The following is a 21,064-nucleotide window of genomic DNA, read 5'->3' as shown; positions in this document are numbered from 1 at the left end:
GTTTGTACACCTAATCGGACATGTCCACTGGTTATGACGTGTAACCAGCGTCCCGAAATCCCGCGCATGCGTCGAATTGATTAGACTCATGCATGAAAGCATTGCACTTCCGTGTTTGAGAACGTCGGTGTCTTCTACGTCACCGCGTTCTCTGTCCGCGGGGATTTTGGTCTGATGGTGTGTACACACATCAGACCAAAAGCTCCCAGGAGACATGTCCGATGAAAACGGTCCGCGGACCGTTTTCATCGGACATGTCTCCTCGTGTGTATGGGGCCTTAGAGGAATTTATCAAAACTAGAGCAGACAGAAATGTGAGCAGCTGTGCATGGCAACCAATAAGCTCAAAGCTTTCATTTTTAAAGCTAAACAAGCTGAAGATAGAAACTGATTGTTTTCTATGCTTATCTGTTGCAGATTCTGATTGCACCAGTTTTGATGAATTCCCCTCACTGTGTTTTACATTTCTTACTCTTGATTACAGCATTCTAAGTACAGCACATTTGTTGTTAAAGTGGTTGTAAAGGCACAAGGGCCCAGATTCTCGTAGATGGGCGTAAAACTGCGGCGGCGTAACGTATGTCATTTACGTTACGCCCCTGCAAGTTCTACAGGCAAGTGCTTTATTCACAAAGAACTTGCCTGTAAAGTTGCGGCGGCGTAGCGTAAATCCCCCGGCGCAAGCCCGCCTAATTCAAATGAGCCGGGTAGGGGGCGTAGAGCATTTAAATTAGGCGCGTTCCCGCGCCGAACGTACTGCGCATGCGCCATCCCTAAAATTTACCGACGTGCATTGCGCTAAATTACGTCGCAAGGACGTCATTGGTTTCGACGTGAACGTAAATGGCGTCCAGCCCCATTCACGGACGACTTACGCAAACAACGAAAATTTTTAAATTTCGATGCGGGAACGACAGCCATACTTAACATTGGTTGCCCCTCATATAGCAGGGGCAACTTTACGCATCGCAAATCTAACGTAAACGTTGTAACTTCACTGCGTCGACCGCGCGTACGTTCGGGAATTCGCCTTTTGGCAGCAGCCATTGGCTCACACTGCTGTCAAAGCCAGTAAGCCAATCAGAAGATGGAGGGGTGGAGTTGAGCCATGGCTCTGTGTGTGTGAATGGACACACAGAGCCGCAGCTCGGGAGCATGCCTGCTCGAGTGCCCCCATGGCAAGCTGCTTGCTGTGGGGGCACCCAGAAAGAGGGAGGGGCCAGGGGTGCCGGAGAGGGAACAGAGTAGAGAAGGATCCAAGCTGCTCTGTGCAAAACCACTGCAGACAGCAAGTAAGTATAACAGGTTTATTATTTATAAAATAAAATAAAAAACAGGACTTTAATATCACTTAAAGGTTAGCTGTATGTAGTAAAGGATATGCAATAGAATAGTTTAATTAAAAAACTAGTATACTGAGGTTTGTACTGTCTGTTATATACTTGCTTGTGGCACAGTCATTAAAGCATATGGTCCTTTAAGCCCCTCCCACTGTTGATGCAATCTGACCACACCCACAGTTTTGGTATAGCGCCGCTATATTGCCACTTACCATTTTTGTTGGGGGGGGTTAGTTGAAAAAAAATTACCAGCCCCCGGTGCCAGATGTGCTAGCTACGCCACTGACTGTTCTTTTTGCAACACACACAAGAGGTCTCGGGTTACTGCCTGTAATGGGCCAATGCTAAAAATCTGACAGAGAGTTCTCCAAGTGAGTTCTGGAGGAAGAACTGTAGCTGTATATAGAGACTGTATATAGCAAGAGTTCAGGGCCGCCATCAGGGGGGTACAGGCAGTACACCTGTAAGGGGCCCGGAGGTCCCCAGGGGCCCGGATGGCAACCCTTTTTAAAAATATATATATATATATTTTAAGTTTTTTTTTTGGAAGGGGTCCAGAGGTCCCCAGGGGCCCGGGTGACAACCCCCCTTTTTTTTATTTATTTTTTATAAAAAAATATATATTTTTTTTAATATATATATATTTTTTTTTATTAAAGGGCTCAGAGGTCCCCAGGTCCCCAGATGACAACCCCCCCTTTTTTTATAAAAATAAATAAAACATTTGTATATATATATATATATATATATATATATCATTTATTTATTTATTTATTAAAGGGCCCAGAGGTGCCCAGGGGCCCGGAAGTCCCCAGGAACCAGATGGCAACCCCCCTTTTTTTATAAAAAAATTACATTTTTTTATATATTTTATTATTTTTTTTATTTTCTATTTTTATTTTTTTTTCTATTTTATATATATATATATATATATATATTAATATATATTTTATTAAATGGCCCAGAGGTCCCCAGGGCCCCATGTGGCAACCCCCCCTTTTTTTTTTATAAATGTTTATTTATTTTTTTATAAATATTTTTTTATTATTATAAAGGGCCCAGAGGTCCCCAGGTCCCCGGATGGCAACCCCCCTTTTTTTATAAAAAAAAATTACTTTTTTTTTCTTTTATTTTCTTTTTTTTTATATATGTATTTTTTTTATTAAAGGGCCCAGGATAGCAACCCCCCCCCCCCCTTTTTTTTATGGAAAGAAAAATAATTTTTTTTATATATATTTTTTCTTTCTTTTTTTTCTTTTTATTAAAGGGCCCAGAGGTCCCCAGGGCCCCGGATGGCTACCCCCCTTTTTTTAATTTATTTTTTATATATATATTTTTTTAATATATATATTTTGTTATATTTTTCCTTATTTATTTTTTATTGTAAAGGCCCCCCCCCCCGCTTCTCAATTAGCGGTGGAACCCCACCGCTTCTCAATTTGCGGCAGCCCCCCTGATTCTCAATTTCAGGCGGCAGCACCCCCCGCCCCATAATTCCTGATGGAGGCTCTGCAAGAGTTGTCCCTGAAGTCACATACTGTTCTCTGACTCTGGAGCAGTGTTGCCAACCGTCAGTATTTTTACTGGCAGGCAGTAAAAAATGGTCACTTTTCTCCTGCCAGTAAATGCTAGTAAGAGGAAAAGGTTGGCAGTAAAAAAATATGGCTGTGACGCTTGGCTCGGTACTGCAGATGCGGAGCTCGGGTTCGGAGGCGGCCAAAACCATCCAAGTGCCTGCTCCAGAGTGTTTGTGGGGGGGGGCGGGTCTGGCGGAGTGGTGCCTGAATGTGTCGTGTCATGTCATGGTGCAAGGGAGCCGAACGGAGCGGCCAGAGCCTCATGTGCAGGTCTGCGGTTACAGGAGCAAGGCAAGCCGGGAGAGGGACTGTCAGTGCTGTTTGGACTGGAGGGGACTGAAGAGACCACCTGGCATGGAGAGAGATTTTCACTGACTCAGGAGGGGGTGTGTTGGTGATCTGTGCTGCTGATCATGAGTGTGTGCCTGTCCATTCTAATTTCCTGCCCTTCCCACTTACTTACTATATTAAAAATAAAATAAGTAATATGCTTTTTGCTTTAATACCTACCTTAAATCACATTGCTAATTACATATTGTACTTATTTGTAGCCTATATACTGAAATTGCACTTAAAACTGTAATTTTGTAACTTTTGGAAATGCCAGTAAAAACTTGGCTGTACCAGTAAATTTTGGGTGTTGTGTCAGTAAATTTCAGTCTGGTAGGTTGGCGACACTGCTATGGAGTGCCTGTTTAAATTTGGTGTTGGCTGTGCAGGGTAGGGGATCCCATTTAATCTGTGGCCCTTAGGGGGGTACGTTACATTCAGAAGAGGGTTTGGTATGAATTTTGGGGAAAGACACTTTTTTGTTTTTGCCTAGGGTACCCCCTTAAGATCTATACCAGACCTGAATGGTTGGAGAGATGGGTACCCCTCACCATTACTTTTTTGTTTGTTTGTTTATTGTTGCTTGTTTTTTGCATGGGGTTCCCCTTAAAATCCATAACAGACCTTTTTATAACAGGATCTAGCATGAATTTTAGGGTGGACTTTGCTAGTACAGCCATGTAGAACACAGCTGATGTGGGTGCCAATATGTCCAAATGACTTTTATATACTTATTATTTTCCACATTATTGCCGCTTTTCTTTTTATTAATCATTAGCAGAGTTTATTTCCATTGTTTGTAAATTGGAACTTGTATCTTGTTGCTTGATGCCAAGTAGCAGGAGCTACCTGAGTGTGGGAGGACTTTCAACATTTGCAAGACCTAGGTATTTCCCAATGGCTTTCAAGATGAAAATCGAATAAAATCTGTAATTGTTTTTGTAAATGTGTGTATATATATAACGTCACATTTATTCGCATGAAAGCAGGAAACTGTGGTTTGCTTCAGATCACTTTACTACAAGCATTTTTAAATTTAGACTCAATCTCAGGCACAAAAACAGGAAGTGTTTGCAAAGGGATAAACCTGAAATGCACAATTGCATTTGAAAAAGAAAGTAGACTATAAAAGTGTATATTAGTACACCAATTTCTCTGCATTCATTTGCTCCAGTAAACATTAAAGGTGTATTTTATACCATATATTTTTTATGTTTTAAATGTTTTATGAACTTTTCAGGTTTACGTCAATCTAGATACACAGTAACTGCTGACCTCAACCAGTAATGGTTTATTTTTGTCTGTCCAATTCTTACCACAGCTCAGACTCTTGTAGCACACACACACACATTGATTTGTGTATTTGTTCATGTTTACCATATATAGTAATATGCTATATATAATAAAAAATCTATTTAAATAGTGTGAGCTTCATTTATGAGCCTCTAAAGCAGCGATATGGCCTTACAGCTGGTTGGAAAAAAAGAAAATGAGTGCACAATCATAATGCACACTTATTTGCTTTATAAATATGCTTAGCGCTTCGCTGTCTTTAAAACTCTGAAGATCAATTGAACTTTCAATCAGCTAAACAAATTCTAGATCCCTCAAAACAAAATGTGTTCAAAATCTTACAGAAATTCTTTAGAAAGCTATTACCTGTGCTTCTATGAATGAAACAGGATCTATGAATGAAGGGCAGGTGGATGATTGATAGGTGGGCCCAATGATTCCAAGCTGTCCTGTGTTAGGGCCTGGAGAATTAGAAAGGTAATAAGGCGAGGTTAAGGTGTTTAGGACATAATCAGAGTGCATGCAGCCAGTGATGTCACCGGCACATGTGCTCTGAAGGTCTGGCATAATGTGCCAAACCTTCAGAGCCCATGCCATAAACGCTATAAACGTCATTGTACCCCCAGCCTCTCATGTAGCCAAAGGCCGCAAACTGGAAAGGAAGACGGGGTGAAGCTGAACGCCCCCTCATCGGTGACAGCTTGATGCTGGAGGGCTTTGTTTTAAGTTAAGTCTTTCATAAAGTGCTAATATGACATTGCCACGCAGAGGATTTTTTTCCCTTTAACTGCAGTTTACCACCGCTTTTAAATGAGACCTTTAATCCACAAGCCTTTTGAAAACAGATAACCAATTACTGTATAAAATCTTTTGGCAACATGACAAAGTGAAGGCAACATCTAATGTTCAATACGGCACAGTTTCAAACGTCATATTTAACGTTTTTGTAAACGATCACCTTGTAAAACAACCCATTCAGTTTAAAAAGAAACGATAGGTAAAACATTTGTGCATAGATAGAAAAAAAAAAAAAAAACATTATAAATACTTTTTTATTTTATTTATTTTTTATAAGTGACCACATTCCCTCTGTTCTCAGCTGCATAAAAGCTTGGGGAGGATAATCAACAGCACACTGAGCTTCCCAGTGAATGGCTGTGCAGGGGGAGAGGGGGTGTGTCAGGACAAGTCTGATCATTGGAAGAGAGCAGGCTGAGTTCCTAGCATACTGTAGCTAGAGAATTGACCATGCTGAGTTCTTAGTGTGGTCAGTTGTTAATAGGAAAGCAGAGGGGCTGACAGGAATATCAGGAATTTCACACAAAGGAAGCAATACAAAGAGAACAGGACACCTTATCAGGAATATGAAATGTTGGGGTTACATACTCTTTAAAGTTGGGGATCAGATTCTCTGCAGAAAAAACAATACAAGATTCCACCTGACTCTCTCCAATATGTATGCCTCTTTTGGGTGGGGGGGGGTTGACAAGTGGCCCTCCTCAAACAGGATATTGCACTAACCATGTAGATAAATAAGAGAACTGCAACCTTCGCTATGTGGACTAGTGGGTTTGACAATAAAAGTTGGCAGTGACTCCACCCTGGACAGGGCCTCTGTGAATTTACCAGTCATTTAATAAAAGTAATTGGGAGCAGAGGAACTACTGCGCCGGCATATAACAGTACCCAATGGTATATAGATGCACAGCAGTATGCAAATAATACAAGCTTTACATAAAGACAATTTAATAACAGTGCACACAGTGCCTTGAAAAAGTATTTATACCCCTTGCAATTTTCCACATTTTGTCATGTTCCAACCAAAAACTTAAATGTATTTCATTGGGATCTTATGTGACAGGCCAACACAAAGTGGCACATAATTGTGAAGTGGAAGAAAAACGATAAATGTTTTTCAAATAAAAAAATATGTGAAAAGTATGGTATGCATTTGTATTCAGCCCCCCTGAGTCAATACTTTGTAGAATCACCTTTCACTGCAATTACAGCTGCAAGTCTTTTTGGGTATGTCTCTTCCAGCTTTGCACATCTAGAGAGTGACATGTTTGCCCATTCTTCTTTGCAAAATAGCGCAAGCTCTGTCAAATTGGATGGAGAGCAATTTTCAAGTCTTGTCACAGATTTTCAATTGCATTTAGGTTTGGACTTAGACTGGGCCGTTCTAACACATGAATATGCTTTGATCTAAAGTACCATTCCATTGTAGCTCTAGCTGTATGTTTGTTGTATGTTGAGGGTCATTGTCCTGCTGAAAGTCTCAAGTCTTTTGCAGACTCTAACAGGTTTTTTTCTAAGATTGCCCTATATTTGTCTCCATCCATCTTCCCATCAACTCTGACCAGCTTCCCTGTCCCTGCTGAAGAAAAGCATTCCCACAACATAATGCTGCTACCACCATGTTTCACGGTGGGGATGCTGTGTTCAGGGTGATGTGCAGTGTTAGTTTTCCACCACACATAGCATTTTGCTTGCAGACCAAAAAGTTAAATTGTGGTCTCATCTGACCAGACCACCTTCTTCCACATGTTTGTGAGAATCCATGTGGGGGACACAGCAAACTGCAAACGGGACTTCTTATGGCTTTCTTTCAACAATAGCTTTCTTCTTGCCACTCTTCCATAAAGGTCAGATTTGTGGAGTGCACGAGTAATAGTTGTCCTGAGGACAGATTCTCCCACCTGAGCTGTGGATCTCTGCAGATCCTCCAGAGTTAACATTGGCCTTATGGCTGCTTCTCTGATTAATACTCTCTTTGCCCGGCTTGTCTGTTTAGGTGGACAGACATGTCTTGGTAGGTTTGCAGTTGTGCCATACTCTTTCCATTTTCGAATGATGGATTGAACAGTGCTCTGTGAGATGTTCAAAGCTTTCAATATTGTTTTATAAGCTAACCCTGCTTTAAACTTCTCCATAACTTTATGCCTGACCTGTCTGATGTGTTCCTTGGCCTTTATGATGCTGTTTCTTCAGGAAGGTTCTCTAACATGGTTCTCTGAGGGCTACACAGAACAGCTGTATATATACTGAGATTTAATAACACACAGGTGGACTGTATTTACTAATTAGGTGACTTCTGAGGGCAATTGGTTCCGCTGGATTGTAGCTAGGGGTAGAAGAGTAAAGGGGGCTGTAAACAAATGCATGCCACACTTTTCAGTTATTTATTTGTAAAAAAAATTGAAAACCAACCAATTATAATTTTCCATCCACTTCACAATTATGAGAATACAGTTTTCCCCTCAGGGTGGAACTTTAAAGGCACAGATTGTTAAAAATAATATTTAAAATTTTAATTTTTAATAGTATTAAAGAGTAATAGTCACATACAAAAATATTATAAAAACATTAAATGTTGGACCAGCAGGAATTATACAACATCAAATGTGATTTGAAAGTAATGAACACACATGATGTAAGCGTGAAATACTCATTGCATTCTTTTTTTTTTTTAATTAAACCTTTTTATTTCCAACAAAAGTGTACAATTTTCAATGCACAAACATTTTCTTTGTTCAGTACAATCATTCGATTTATGACATGTATGGGTAATGCAGCATGTTCTTGACCAATTACAGTGACTGTTGTTATGCAGTAACATTTTAATTTTTGAAATATCAACATACATTTTGCACCTATATATACTTGACAAAAGAGGCATATATGATCCGAGTCTAGCCGGACGAGGCCTGTACAAGGGAGACATGTTTTACAGTGCTATACACGTGTATCAGATGCATTAAGCCAGCAGTCCTCTATTAATGTAGATTACTTTTTTATAAGGTAATGTGATGTTTACGTCAATCTTCCAGCCAGATAGTCTGGGGGGTGTCTGCCTCATCCAAAGTTTAGCGATTGTTTTTCAGGTAGAGAATAGAGTCTCATACATAAAGGTTTTGGTGTATTTGTCAGTGTCAGCATCTGGAAAAATACCCAATAGGCACGGTTTGGGGTCTAGAGTCAGCGGAGACTCCATGTTGTCGTGAAGGAACTCTACCACCTGTTTCTAGAGCTCTTGGATGTAAGTAGTATAGACTGAAGTCTGGTAGGGCCGTACCGGCCAGATCAGCGGGATTTTTGAGTAGTCATCATGCTAATTTGTGTCTATTCTTCCCCCAAACAAAGGGTTTGAGAATGGTCTTGAAATATTTCAGCGGGAGATATACAGGAGTGTGCCACAATATATATAGAATTTTATGGAGGAGTATCATTTTAATGAAGTTGATACGACCTAGTACCCCGAGAGGGAGACATGTCCATATTTGTGTTTTAGACTTAATCAGGGCGAACAGTGGTTCCACATTGAGAGATACATAGTCGATCAGTGACCTAGTTACGCTCACTCCTAGGTATTTAACACTGTTAACTCGCTGTACGTTTAATTGGGTCTGTAGTTCAGTCTGGAGAGCAAGATCAGGCGGAAGAATTTGTTATTCCTCCCAGTTGATCTTGAGTCTGGAGAATGAGCCAAAATGTTCAATTGTTCGCAAAGCCTCAGCCAGAGAGGGGCCTGATTCTGCCAGATATAACAATGTGTCAACTGCATACATGCTTATTTTTTCTTCTACTCCGCCCACGCTTCAGACCTGTATTGGTGGGTTGCATCTGATGGATATTGCTAGGGGTTCAGTGGCCAAGTAGGGGGGGATAGAGGGAAGCCCTGTCTAGTGCTTCTGGAGAGCTCAAAAGTATCTGACTGCCATCCGTTAGCTGTCACTCTGCCTACTGGGGCCTGGTATAGCAAGCAATTCCACTTAAGAAATTTAGGGCCGAAACTGTATTGAGCCAGGCATTTCCACAAGTAATTCCACACTACCAAGTCGAACGTCTGGCTGCGTCAAACGTTACCACTACTCTCTCTCCAAAATTGTCGTGATGGGCTTGTATGTTCATGAATAATTTCCTATGGTTAAATGAGGTGTAAAAGGGTGAGCTTCATTGAAGAAGCAGTTCTCCGGTCCATAAAGTTGCCAGCAGCCCCGGAATCCATATATGCAAGGGTCGATTGGGGAGAAGTGCTTACATGAAGGGACACCGGAAGAAGAAGACGGGAAGGTGATGTCTCTGGGTCCAATACTCCACCTTCTAAATGTTTTAGACCTGAGCGTTTCCCGGACGAAGCGAGCAGGAGTCACGAAAGTGGCCCTTGCCTCCACAATAGAGGCACAAGCCCAGAGTTCTGCGTCTAGCATGTTCTTCAGGGGTTAGTCTGGTCCGGCCCAACTGCTTAGGTTCCTCAGCAGGCAGTGGATGCTCCACGGGACGAAGTGAAGGGAGCTCAGACTGCCTAAGGCCTAGGGAGTGTTGGCGTTTTCTTTCTATGGACCTCTCCTGAAACGAATATCGATCTGGTTGCATAAGGAGATGACATCGTCCAGACCGACGGGGATGGTTTTTCCCGCTAATTCGTCTTTTACTCAGTCAGAGAGGCCATGTAAAAAGGTAACGACCAGGGCCTCATTGTTCCAGCTCAATTCAGCTGAGAGGATACGGAACTGGAGAGCATATTGTCCCACTGAACGGGATTCTTGGCGGAGACGTAAAAGAGCACTAGCCGCTGAAGAAACCCGAGCCGGCTCCTCGAAGATGTTACGAAGGAGCTTCAAGAAATCGGACAGGCTGGATCTACCGGATCATTCTTCCCCAAAAGGGGAGCAGCCCAGGCTAGAGCTTTACCGGAAAGGAGGGAAATAATATAGGCTTCCTTTGCCCGATCAGACCAGAAATTTTGAGGCTGAAGCTCAAGATGGATGGTGCATTGGCTAAGAAACCCCCTGCAACCCTTGGAGTCTCCAGAAAAATGGATTGGAAGTGGTTTCAGCAAATGCGACTCTGCGACTGGTGCGACAGGCGCAGCCACTGGTTGTACTTGAGGTTTGCGGATTCGGGGTTCCCAATGAGGTCTGAAGCTGTTCAAAGCGGGAAGCCAGATCCTGTAGGAATCGCATTACCTGAGTCTGATTAACTTCTTGAGTCTCGAGTCTGCGAACTATGCCCTGTAATGGATCTTCTGCGGGGAGCGTCACGTCGGCCAGGTTCAAGGCTGTTCAAACTGTCAGGCCACCTGTGGCCAGGTGACAAATGCACCCTGATGGAGACAGGGGTGCACCGCAAGGTAGTGAACCCAATAGCAGACTGCTGCGGATGGACAGGAAACGTGAACCCAAGATTCCCCAGGGTGCGGGGTCTAAGGTCCAGCAGGTGTTCACCAGAGCCTCTAGTGGTAAGGATGGCCTTCGCTGCAACTGAACCCAGGTCGCGGCCCCTGGGGTCCCCCAGGTCACGCTCCGTAGGGAGAGAGGGGAAGCAGTCACTGAGGACACAAGGGATGGTGATGGGCCCGAGGTCGGGGCAACAGGCAGACAAGGGTAACCAAGGGACAGGCCAAAAGGTCAGGGTCACAGGAAAACAGGAGTAGTCAGAGACGAGCCAAAATCGGTACAGAGAAAGATAAACGTAGCACACGGCAGACAGGAACACAAGCTAACAAACAAAGTTGAGCAGCAAAGCAGACCTGCAGTGCAACAGTTAATATAGGCTTCCTGAAATGGCCTGGGGTGGGGCCATACAGGGAGGAGAGATGATAAAAAGGCAGCCAGAATAGAGTCAGGCCTCTAATGGACATATGAGGAGAAGGTAAGCTGCCAGACATTATTGTATGTCCATGACAGAAGATCTGGGGACATGCCTATTGCAATCAGTATGTGATCTATTCGGGATAACGACTTGTGGATGGGAATAAATAGTGAATTGCCGTTTTGTGGAATTATTTTCGCGCCAAGAGTCTAATAAAGAGTACTGTTGGAGTAATTGTTGGAATGTATGTTTTCACGAATTAGAAACGACAGGTATTGGAGATTTGTCTAAGAACGGATATAGGACTTGATTCGAATCACCACAGATTAACAGCGTGCCCATTTTGTGGTTATCGATCACATGTAGCAAATGGGAAAGAAACAATGTTGGAGTTTTGTTCGGGGCATAATAACATACCACTGTGTTTGGGGAATTGGAAATAAACCCTGTTAGAATCAGGTATCTCCCTTTAGGGTCCTTGATCTCTTTTTGGAGAGAGAAAGGTGTTGTGCGATGGAATGTCAGCAACGTACACACGGTCGGACCAAACCGATGAGAATGGACCGAGGTTCAGTTTCATCGGTCCAAACCGATCGTGTGTATAGCCCATCGGTCTGTTTTCCTTCGGTCCAAAATGTTAAAACATACTTCAAAACCTGAACTGATCGGTCCAAACCGATGGTTAGTACAGAAAAGCATTGGTTCAAAACCCGCGCATGCTCAGAATCAAGTCGACGCATGCTTGGAGGCATTGAACTTCATTTTAAAACGTCGTTTTAATTGTCGTTTTAGCCTACACACGATCATTTTTTATGACACAAAAAACGACGTTTTGAAAAACGACATACAAAATTTAAGCATGTTCGAATTTTTTTTGGGCGTTTTTCAGAAGACATAAAACAACGTTTTCCCCACACACTGCCATTTTAAATGACGTTTTAAAAAATTTCGTTTTTTTTCATCACAAAAAACAACTGTGTGTACGCGGCATGACAGGTTGTCTTCTAAAATTGCCCTGTATTTGTCTCCAACCATCTTGCCATCAACGATGACCAGCTTCCCTGTCCCTGCTAAAGAAAAGCATCCCCACAACATGATGCTGCCACCATCATGTTTTATGGTGGTGTGTTCAGGGTGATGTGCAGTGTTATTTTTCTGTCACACATATCATTTTGCTTTTAAGCCAAAAAGTTAAATTCTGGTCTCATCTGACCAGAGCACCTTCTCCCACATGTTTTCTGTGTCCCCCACTGTGGCTTCTCACAAACTGCAAACAAGACATCTTATGGCTTTTTTCAGCAATGGCTTTCTTCTTGCCACTCTTCCATAAAGGCCAGATTTGTGCACGACTAATAGTTGTCCTGTAGACAGATTCTCCCACCTGAGCTGTGGCTCTCTGCAGCACCTCCAGAGTTACCATGGGCCTCTTGGCTGCTTCTCTGATTAATGCTCTCCTTGCCCGGCCTTTCAGTTTAGGTGGATGGCCCTGTCTTGGTAGGTTTGCAGTTGTGCCATAGTTGTTTCCATTTGTGGATGATGGATTAAACAGTGCTCTGCGAGATGTTCAAAACTTGGGATATTTTTTTTATAACCTAACCCTGATTTAAACTTCTCCACAATTTTATCCCTGACCTCTCTTGTGTGTTCCTTGGCCTTAATGATGCTGTTGTATCACTATGGTTCTCTAGCAAACCCCAGAGGGCTTCACAGAACAGCTGTATTTTTACTGAGATTAAATTAGGTGGACTTATTTACTAATTAGGTGACTTCTGAAGGCAATCGGTTCCACTAGATTTTAGTTAGGGGTATCAGAGTAAAGGGGACTGAATACAAATACGAGCCACACTTTTCAGATATTTCTTTGTAAAAAATGTTAAAAACCATTTGTCATTTTCCTTCCACTTCACAATTATGTGCCACTTTGTGTTGGTCTATCACATAAAGTCCCAATTAAAAAACATTTATGTTTTTGGTTGTAACATGACAAAATTTGGAAAATTTCAAGGGGTATGAATACTTTTTCAAAACACAATACCATAGTTTAAATGAGAACCTAATTAAGGGTTCTCCTTTTCACTGGATGTACTGATGATTTAGTACAACTAAATAAGGGGCAATTTAAACAGTGGTGTCGGCTCTTAGTAACAGGACTTGTTTCCCTATGTCACAACTTTATGGTGAATCAAATTTAGAGATTCAAGGGAAACTTCTAGGGGTATTTGAGAAAAAAAAATCTTTAGGAAGGTCTATCGCAGTTTTTCTCAACCTCAGTCCTCAAGTACCCCCAACAGCCCATGTTTGCAGGTTTCCCTTTATCTTGCACGGGTGCTTTAAATCCGAGTTAATGGCTTGGTATTTTGGACAGCTATTTTATCTAAGGACCAGTACACTCCAGATACAGTTCCGTACAGTTCCGTGCGCATTTTTTCTGCACTGAAAATGCATGCACAGTGTTTTCCATGTATTCCAATGGCTCTAGTTCACACCATGCAGTCAGTTTCTGGTCAGTTTCCGGTGCAGAAACTGACCTGAAACTGACTGCATGGTGTGAACTAGAGCCATTGGAATACATGGAAAACGCTGTGCATGCATTTTGTGCAGAAAAAAAGCACACGGAACTGAACGGAACTGCGTCTGGTGTGAACTGGCCCTAAGCGAATTTCCCAAACATTGCCTGTTGGGGGTACTTGAGGACTGAGGTTGAGAACCACTGATCTATTGGACCATATGTGCCTAAGGTACAAAACAACTGCCTAAATATTAGTGGGTATCCTTGTAGTGGAGGGTGCTGTTTATAAGAGACAGAATTATTTTAATTTGAAAACTGTGAGCTTGTTAATAGTTGATTGGTAAACTGTATGTAAACCCTAACAATGAACTACATGTTTGATCTTGTATAATTGTTAAATCTGCAAAGTAGAGAGTGTCCTGACACTCCTGCTTGCCCCCTCCCCCTCAAGAGGCTTTCTCCACACCAGGGAGAAAGCCTTGCATTACGGTGTGTAGTTACAGACAGAAGAGCAGAAAGTGAGGATTTCTCAGAAGAAATAAGGACATTTAAAAGCAATCGAAGAATGAGGTAAGTGAAGGTTGGACCGCACTAAGGTAAAGGAAGCTATTTAGGAAAAACATTTTTTACCTTTACAACCCCTTTAAACTACATGTGCTAAAAATCAACACCTAAAAAACATATGTTTTATAATCGCCCTAAATTCAAAAACCTGTGGGCATTAATAAGTGAAAAATAAATAAATGTATCCTGTGTATCAGACCCGAATCGGGGGAATGATGTATATCCCCAAGGAATACAAGGAATATCCACGAATAGGAAAAAAAAAAAATCACACAAAGAAAGTTGATATTGGGTAGATATAAGTTCAGCTGCAGTATCCAATATTCATATGGTAAGTAAAATGGAGAAATATAGTTTCATTAGATCTTCCAAAAAAGTAACATTTGTGATTGTCCTCGGTGTCCAGTGAAGATTTTATCCTCAAGTGTACAGGTCATGGTGACTTTTGTGCTCCCCCTTGATACCCCACTCACCAGATCCAGGTACCCCTGCAGGGGTGATAGGCGAAAGTGAGTGTGTTGGTTCCCTCTGGGTGTGGCTGCTGATCCTCCGCTTAGACTTCTGGGTTCCCGGTCCACTAGTCAGATCTTGTAGCAGTACTTCGTAGCTGCTTTCTCAGCTTGTCAGCTCCTGGTATCCTCATAAAACCAGAAAAAGACGAACTTGCATGGTGTAATTTTAATTATTTATTTGAAAGTTTAATATAGTTTAAAAGTGATCCAAGTCGCATCAGTAGTATAAATGCAGATAGAAAAACAAATAAAAAAGCGAAAAACACACTCTAACGGCTGTGAGTCTACAGCTCCATACTCAACACCGGAAGTGACTAGATTGCGTGTGAGATAGCTGCGCCTTACGTACGTTTCGTCTAGTCATCTCATCACGTTACAAGTCTTTTATAGCAAGTGGTCTACAGGTTACTCCATCACTGGGTGTGGTTGTGCTAATTACGAGGGCTGAGGCCGCGTACACACTATCGGTCAAAACCGATGGAAACGGACGGAAGGTCCATTTTCATCGGTCCAAACCGATCGTGTGTGGGCCCCATCGGTCAGTTATCCTTCGGTCAAAAAAATTAGAACTTGCTTTAAAATTGAACCGATGGACGCCTAACCGATAGGTCAAAACCGATCGTTAGTATGCAAAAGCATCGGTTAAAAACCCGCTCATGCTCAGAATCAAGTTGACACATGCTTGGAAGCATTGAACTTCGTTTTTTTCAGCACGTCGTTGTGTTTTACGTCACCGCATTCTGACAAGATCGGTTCATTAACCGATGGTGTGTAGGCACATCAGACCATCAGTCAGCTTCATCGGATGGACTGATCGTCTGTACGCGGCCTTAGTCTGACAAAGACTTTCCTTATTGTGCCATACGTATGGCCTCTAGTGGTATCTTAGTATATCGCACTCACCCACTGTCTTACTGCGTCCCTAGTGGCAAATTATGGTAATTGCTCCCTGCGAGACCGCTTACCAATACAATCCATATACTACACATTAACAGTACATATAATAAATGACATTACAATTCATAAAATATTAAACGCAGGGATAAATGGAAAGAGAAAAAACTACTCGGGCCAGGCTTGGGCCCTATTTACTAAAGATTTTATACTACATACCCTAATGCCACAAACAAATAAAAAAAATATGAAAAAAGTAAAGAATTAGGAAAGAAAGTGGGGGGTGTTATTTGAACTTTACCCTTTAAGCCTATATAAAAAAAGATGATAACTGTATACTGCTATTTCTTACCCAGTGTTATTATTCCAGTAGGTAAGTGCCTTAGTGGACTGAGTAGTGGTACCTGAGTCCCAAACTGCTATTGTAGCAATCCCCAGTATCTAATCTCCTATGAGGGAATGATCTCTCCTTTCTACTGGGTGTGCTCCTTTTTTGGTTAATATTTGCCCTAACAGGGGGAATTTTTCTTATCTCATCTATATTTCTGAATCAGTAACCTTGGAGTTGTGTATTCTGGTGTCTCCTATTAAGCTGAGCCTGTACATTCAGAACCTTTTCAGTCTACTGTTACATTATGGATTTGTTGGATTCAAAAGTTGCATATGAAACAATTAAGATCGATATCCAGGTTGAGGCCCCCAGGCGCTAGGGACCCAAACCTGTGTATCCACCTAGTTTCATTTTGAGAGACCAGGATTTGTTTGTTTCCACCTCTACAATGATCTTTTATTATGTTAATTCCATAGAAGATTAACCCTGAGGTGTCCCTCTGATGCGTTTCATCAAAATGCCTGGAGAGGCTATGTTTTGGGAAGCCCTTACATATGTTATTGATGTGTTCCCTGATCCTGACACATAAGGGTCGTGTAGTCCTGCCTACATATTGGAGCCGGCACGGGCACTCTACCACATAATTAACGTGGGTGCTATTACAGGTAATCAGCTCTTTTACCTGGTATTCTTTGTTGTTAAATCTGGACTTGAAAGTTGTTTTCTTTCAGGGTTGCTTCTTGCTTGCTCTGCATGGGAGGCATCTCTGACACTTGAAAAAAACTTTCAATTCAGGGAAGATTTTTACAAGTCTTGGGGGGGTCTTTGACATTATGAACCAAATGGTTCCTCAGTGTGGGGGCTCTTCTGTAGATGAACCTCGGTTTTTTTGGCAGGATTTTTGATAAGGTTCTATCTTCTTTCAGGATGGGCCAGTATTTTTTATTTTTTGATGATATGTTTTAATTGTTGGTATTGGTTACTGAACCCTGTAATAAATGCTATGTCCGTATAGTTGTTGTTTTTTTTTTTTTTTGTAACCATATCTCTACCCATATTACTGTCTAATTGGAGGGCAGCGCCACTTACACCAATACCACACATCCTTTATACACGTTAGATCTGTTTGATAAGTGCAACAAAAAAAACAAAAAAGAAACAAAGTAGGAAGGGCTGACACCAAATGCAATGAGAGAAATGCAGAGGCAGCCAATTGCAGAAATAATTTGATGTCTGGCTGTTAATTCTAATGCACTGACATTAACACTTCAAATGCCTGACCTGGAAGTAAGTTTGTGTTATTATTATTTATTTAATTATTTAATTGCCTAGTAATTATTTATGGGCATATTTGTTCCAAGTAAGTGAATCAAAGAAGCCTTAAAGAGCCCTAAATGATAACCATATTCTCCAAAAATAATCCATACACATCCAATACTTAATGGCCCTGCAATCTAGTTTTTATAAACTGTGCTTTTCTACCTCCTTCTAACATTCTCCATGAGCTCCTGAACCACTCCTTTCCTCCTTACTTCTGTTTATTTGGAACAAACAGTGCACACTATTTGAGAGCATGTGAACTGCTCTATGCACATTACAAATCCCATAGTCCATTTTGTGAGCGAGCAAGAGAGTATGGCTACATTCCTACATACAGTGGGACCATGGAGAACAGATGTAGCCTCCCCCTAAGGTAATTTAAAGAAATTAAGAATACATACTTGGATAGAATTTTCTTTGGTCTGTACTAAGTTAATACACAGCATAGGGTATAGAGTGCAGGGGTCAGGTCTTTATTATACACAACACAGAGAAAAGTGTGCAGTGGTTAGATCTATGGGGGATCAGATAATAGTGGTCAGATAATACACAACTATAGGACATAGCATATAGCAAGCACTGGTTATCGGTCATGGGGGGGAATGCCCTAAATTAGTTGTCCCTGGGAAAAAAAAAATGCCTTGGAATCAGTGGGAGAAAATAGATGACCAGTGTTGATGGTAAGGGGAGGAAAAAACTCCTGGGTTGATGGGATTAAAAAATGCTCTGTGTAAGGCCCCGTACACACGGTCGGACAAAACCGATGAGAATGGTCAGACGGACCGTTTTCATCGGTTCACCTCTGAAGTGGCTTGATGGTCTGATGTGTGTACACACCATCAGTTCAAAATCCGATCGGGTCAGAACGCGGTGACGTAAAACACATGACGTGCTGAATAAAACGAAGTTCAAAGCTTCCAAGCATGCGTCGACTTGATTCTGAGCATGCGCGGGTTTTGAACCGATGCTTTTCTGTACTAACCATCGGTTTGGTCCGATGGGGCAGCGGTCCATCGGTTCGGTTTTGAAGCATGTTTTAACATTTTTGACCGAAGGAAAACAGACCGATAGCCTATACACACGGTTGGTTTTGTCCGATGAAAATGAACCTCGGTTCATTCTCATCGGACCAAACCGACCGTGTGTACGGGGCCTCACTGGGAGCAAACAATTAGTGCATGCAGCACCTTAATGAGAGAGATCTCAATTGTTAAGCATAATGAAGAAGCTTGTAAAACAGCTTTTGATGGCAAACACTAACCAACCATCTAACTGTCCGACAGATGCAACAGCCGGATGAAGCCCACCTGGCCTCCTTGAAGGGACAACAGCATATGAACCTGTTTTTAGAATAGCAGATACAGGCTCTGTTAGAGAGGCAAATGGTGGCACAGGGGTGATTTCTAAATCTTAACAACTGGTAGAGAGCCCTTTTTGTAAATTGTCTGTTGAAGATGGTGTTGAAGCCTACCTTTGCATCTTTGAGAGAGTCATGGAACCTAAGAAAGAGGAGCAGTGGGTTGTGGTACTAGTGTCCTTTTTAATTGAGAAGGAGGAGCAGTGGGTTGTGGTACTATTACCCCCTAACAGGGCCTGTAAGCTTCGAAAGACTTACTTTGACTTACCTCTGGGTGCCACTGCCAAGTAGTATCCTAAACTTATGTCTCGTACACACGGCCGATTTTCCTACCAGTAAAACTGCCAAGAGAGCTTTTGGCCGTGAAAACCGGCCATGTGTATGCTTCCTCACAGTTTTCCCGACAGGAAAACTGCCGGGAATCTCGGCAGGAAAATAGAGAACTTGCTCATTATTTTCCATCCGGGATTCCCGGCGGTTTTAAACCCGGCAGTTTTCCTATGGATTTCCGGCCAAAGCTCTCCCACGCAGTTTTCCCGGCGGGAAAACCTCTCGTGTTTACACAGGGAAAGTTACCAAACAGGTTCTCGGTTTTCCCATTGGGATTCCTGGCTGACTTTATACTGCCGCAAATCCCAGTCGTGTGTACAGGGCTTTAGAGGTAAACTCCTAGCCAGGCTCAAGGTTATGAAAGAAAAATCCAGGCTCAAGGTTACCATGGCTGTCTGAGTGCAGGGTATATGACTTGGGAATATGACCCTGGAAAGCCTACAAGGTCCCAGACCTATTTTGAGTGGGATGTTGACAACTCTACATCAGTGTCATGCACTGTATTCAGCTAGACAGCAAACAAACATTGTTTTAATGCAGGTGGGGGGCTTTATACATAACATTAATGGCATAAAACTAGGTTCACACTGCTGCGACATGGGATCCAACTTGTGAGACCCCAAGTCAGATGACATGTCAAATTCAATGTTTCACTATGAGAGCTGTCTTAACTGATACTACACAGCCAGGCACATGTATTTTCCACTAACTCTGAGACAAGAAGCAGTCCTTGGATGGGGTAAGGATTCTTATGGGATGCCTATTTGATCAGCAAAGAAACTCTTCAGGGACTCAACTATATACATCCAGTATTTACACTTCTCCTCTTCCACTGTACCTCCAGCACAGATTTGCTTGTAGAACAAACATCTCCCAGGACCAGCTAGCACTGACCGTTTGATCCGAAGCAATCTCAGTTAGATTCAAGCAAATGCCCCTTTGGTTGTGTAGCAAGAATAGAGGTCTTTGGTACTAGCTGTCCTAATCCTATGGCTACTGTTCCCAGTGCCACTGCTTCAGGCACTGCCAGCCTGCCCCTCTCACTAGCCCTCCTGGCTACTTCTTCGCAGTCCTCCCAGACTGACTCTGCATTCATCCCAAACTGCTTGCACCTCAGTCATTTGACTGTCACACTCACCAGCACTTTTGGCTGTCTTCCTCATTGGAGATTTGCCGGCAGTGTCCTCCTGCTGTCCTCTCTTTGCCCCTGTGCCTCCTGGTCAGCATCCCTCCGTGTGTCATGAGAAGGGGTCCCTTCGGCACCCGAGCCCAGACCTGAGTTCCCCCCCCCCCCCCCCCACCAGATTAGTCGATTACTCTCAAAGGCCTTCGACAGCCTAACACTCCTTCCACCCGAACTTCACTGCCCCAGTTGAAATGACCCTGAGTATTTGAGAAGCCCTGCCCCCTGCCAACCCATCTGTTGGGGAATATTCCAGCCAGCTCCTCCTAGACCCCTTCCAACTGCTTCTGGAACCTTCTCCAACTTTCAAGAAAGCAGGGAGGAGTCACCAGAGATGCTGCTACTGAGTCATCCAGCCTACATGAGTCACTCAAACCCTGACTCAGAAAAACACACAGGCTCGGCTTCCAACCAACAGCAATGATGATCCAAGAAAATTAAATTCTGTGCATCCAGCATCCACTTAGAAACTTTAAACACACGTAAATGTGGCCAAACCCACTTTAAATAGGAATGTCACTGCAGAAAAAAGGGATCTGGGAGGTTATTAAAAGTGGATGTAAAGGCAGAAGTTTTTTTATCTTCAATGATTTTATGCATGAACATAAAAAAAAAACTCCTGTGTGCAGCAGCCCCCCTCAAACCCTCTAATACTTACCTGAGGTCCATCTAGATCCAGAGATGTTGCAGGAGTGTCTCGGCTGCCAGAGACTCACCTACTCATTGGCTGAGATAGCAGTGCGGTGCCATTGGCTCCTGCTGTTGTAAATCAAAGTCAGTCAGCCAATGAGGAGAGAAAGGGGCAGGGCCGCGGCTTTGTGTCTGAATGGACACAGGGAGCTCTGTCTTGGCTCAGGTGCCCCATAGCAAGCTGCTTGCTGTGGGGGCACTTAACAGGAGGGAGGGGCCAGAAGTGCCAAAGAGGGACCC

The sequence above is a fragment of the Rana temporaria genome, chromosome 2 (genome assembly GCF_905171775.1).
Source record: "Rana temporaria chromosome 2, aRanTem1.1, whole genome shotgun sequence".
Lineage (NCBI taxonomy): Eukaryota > Metazoa > Chordata > Amphibia > Anura > Ranidae > Rana > Rana temporaria.
This window is presented reverse-complemented; position numbering follows the sequence as displayed.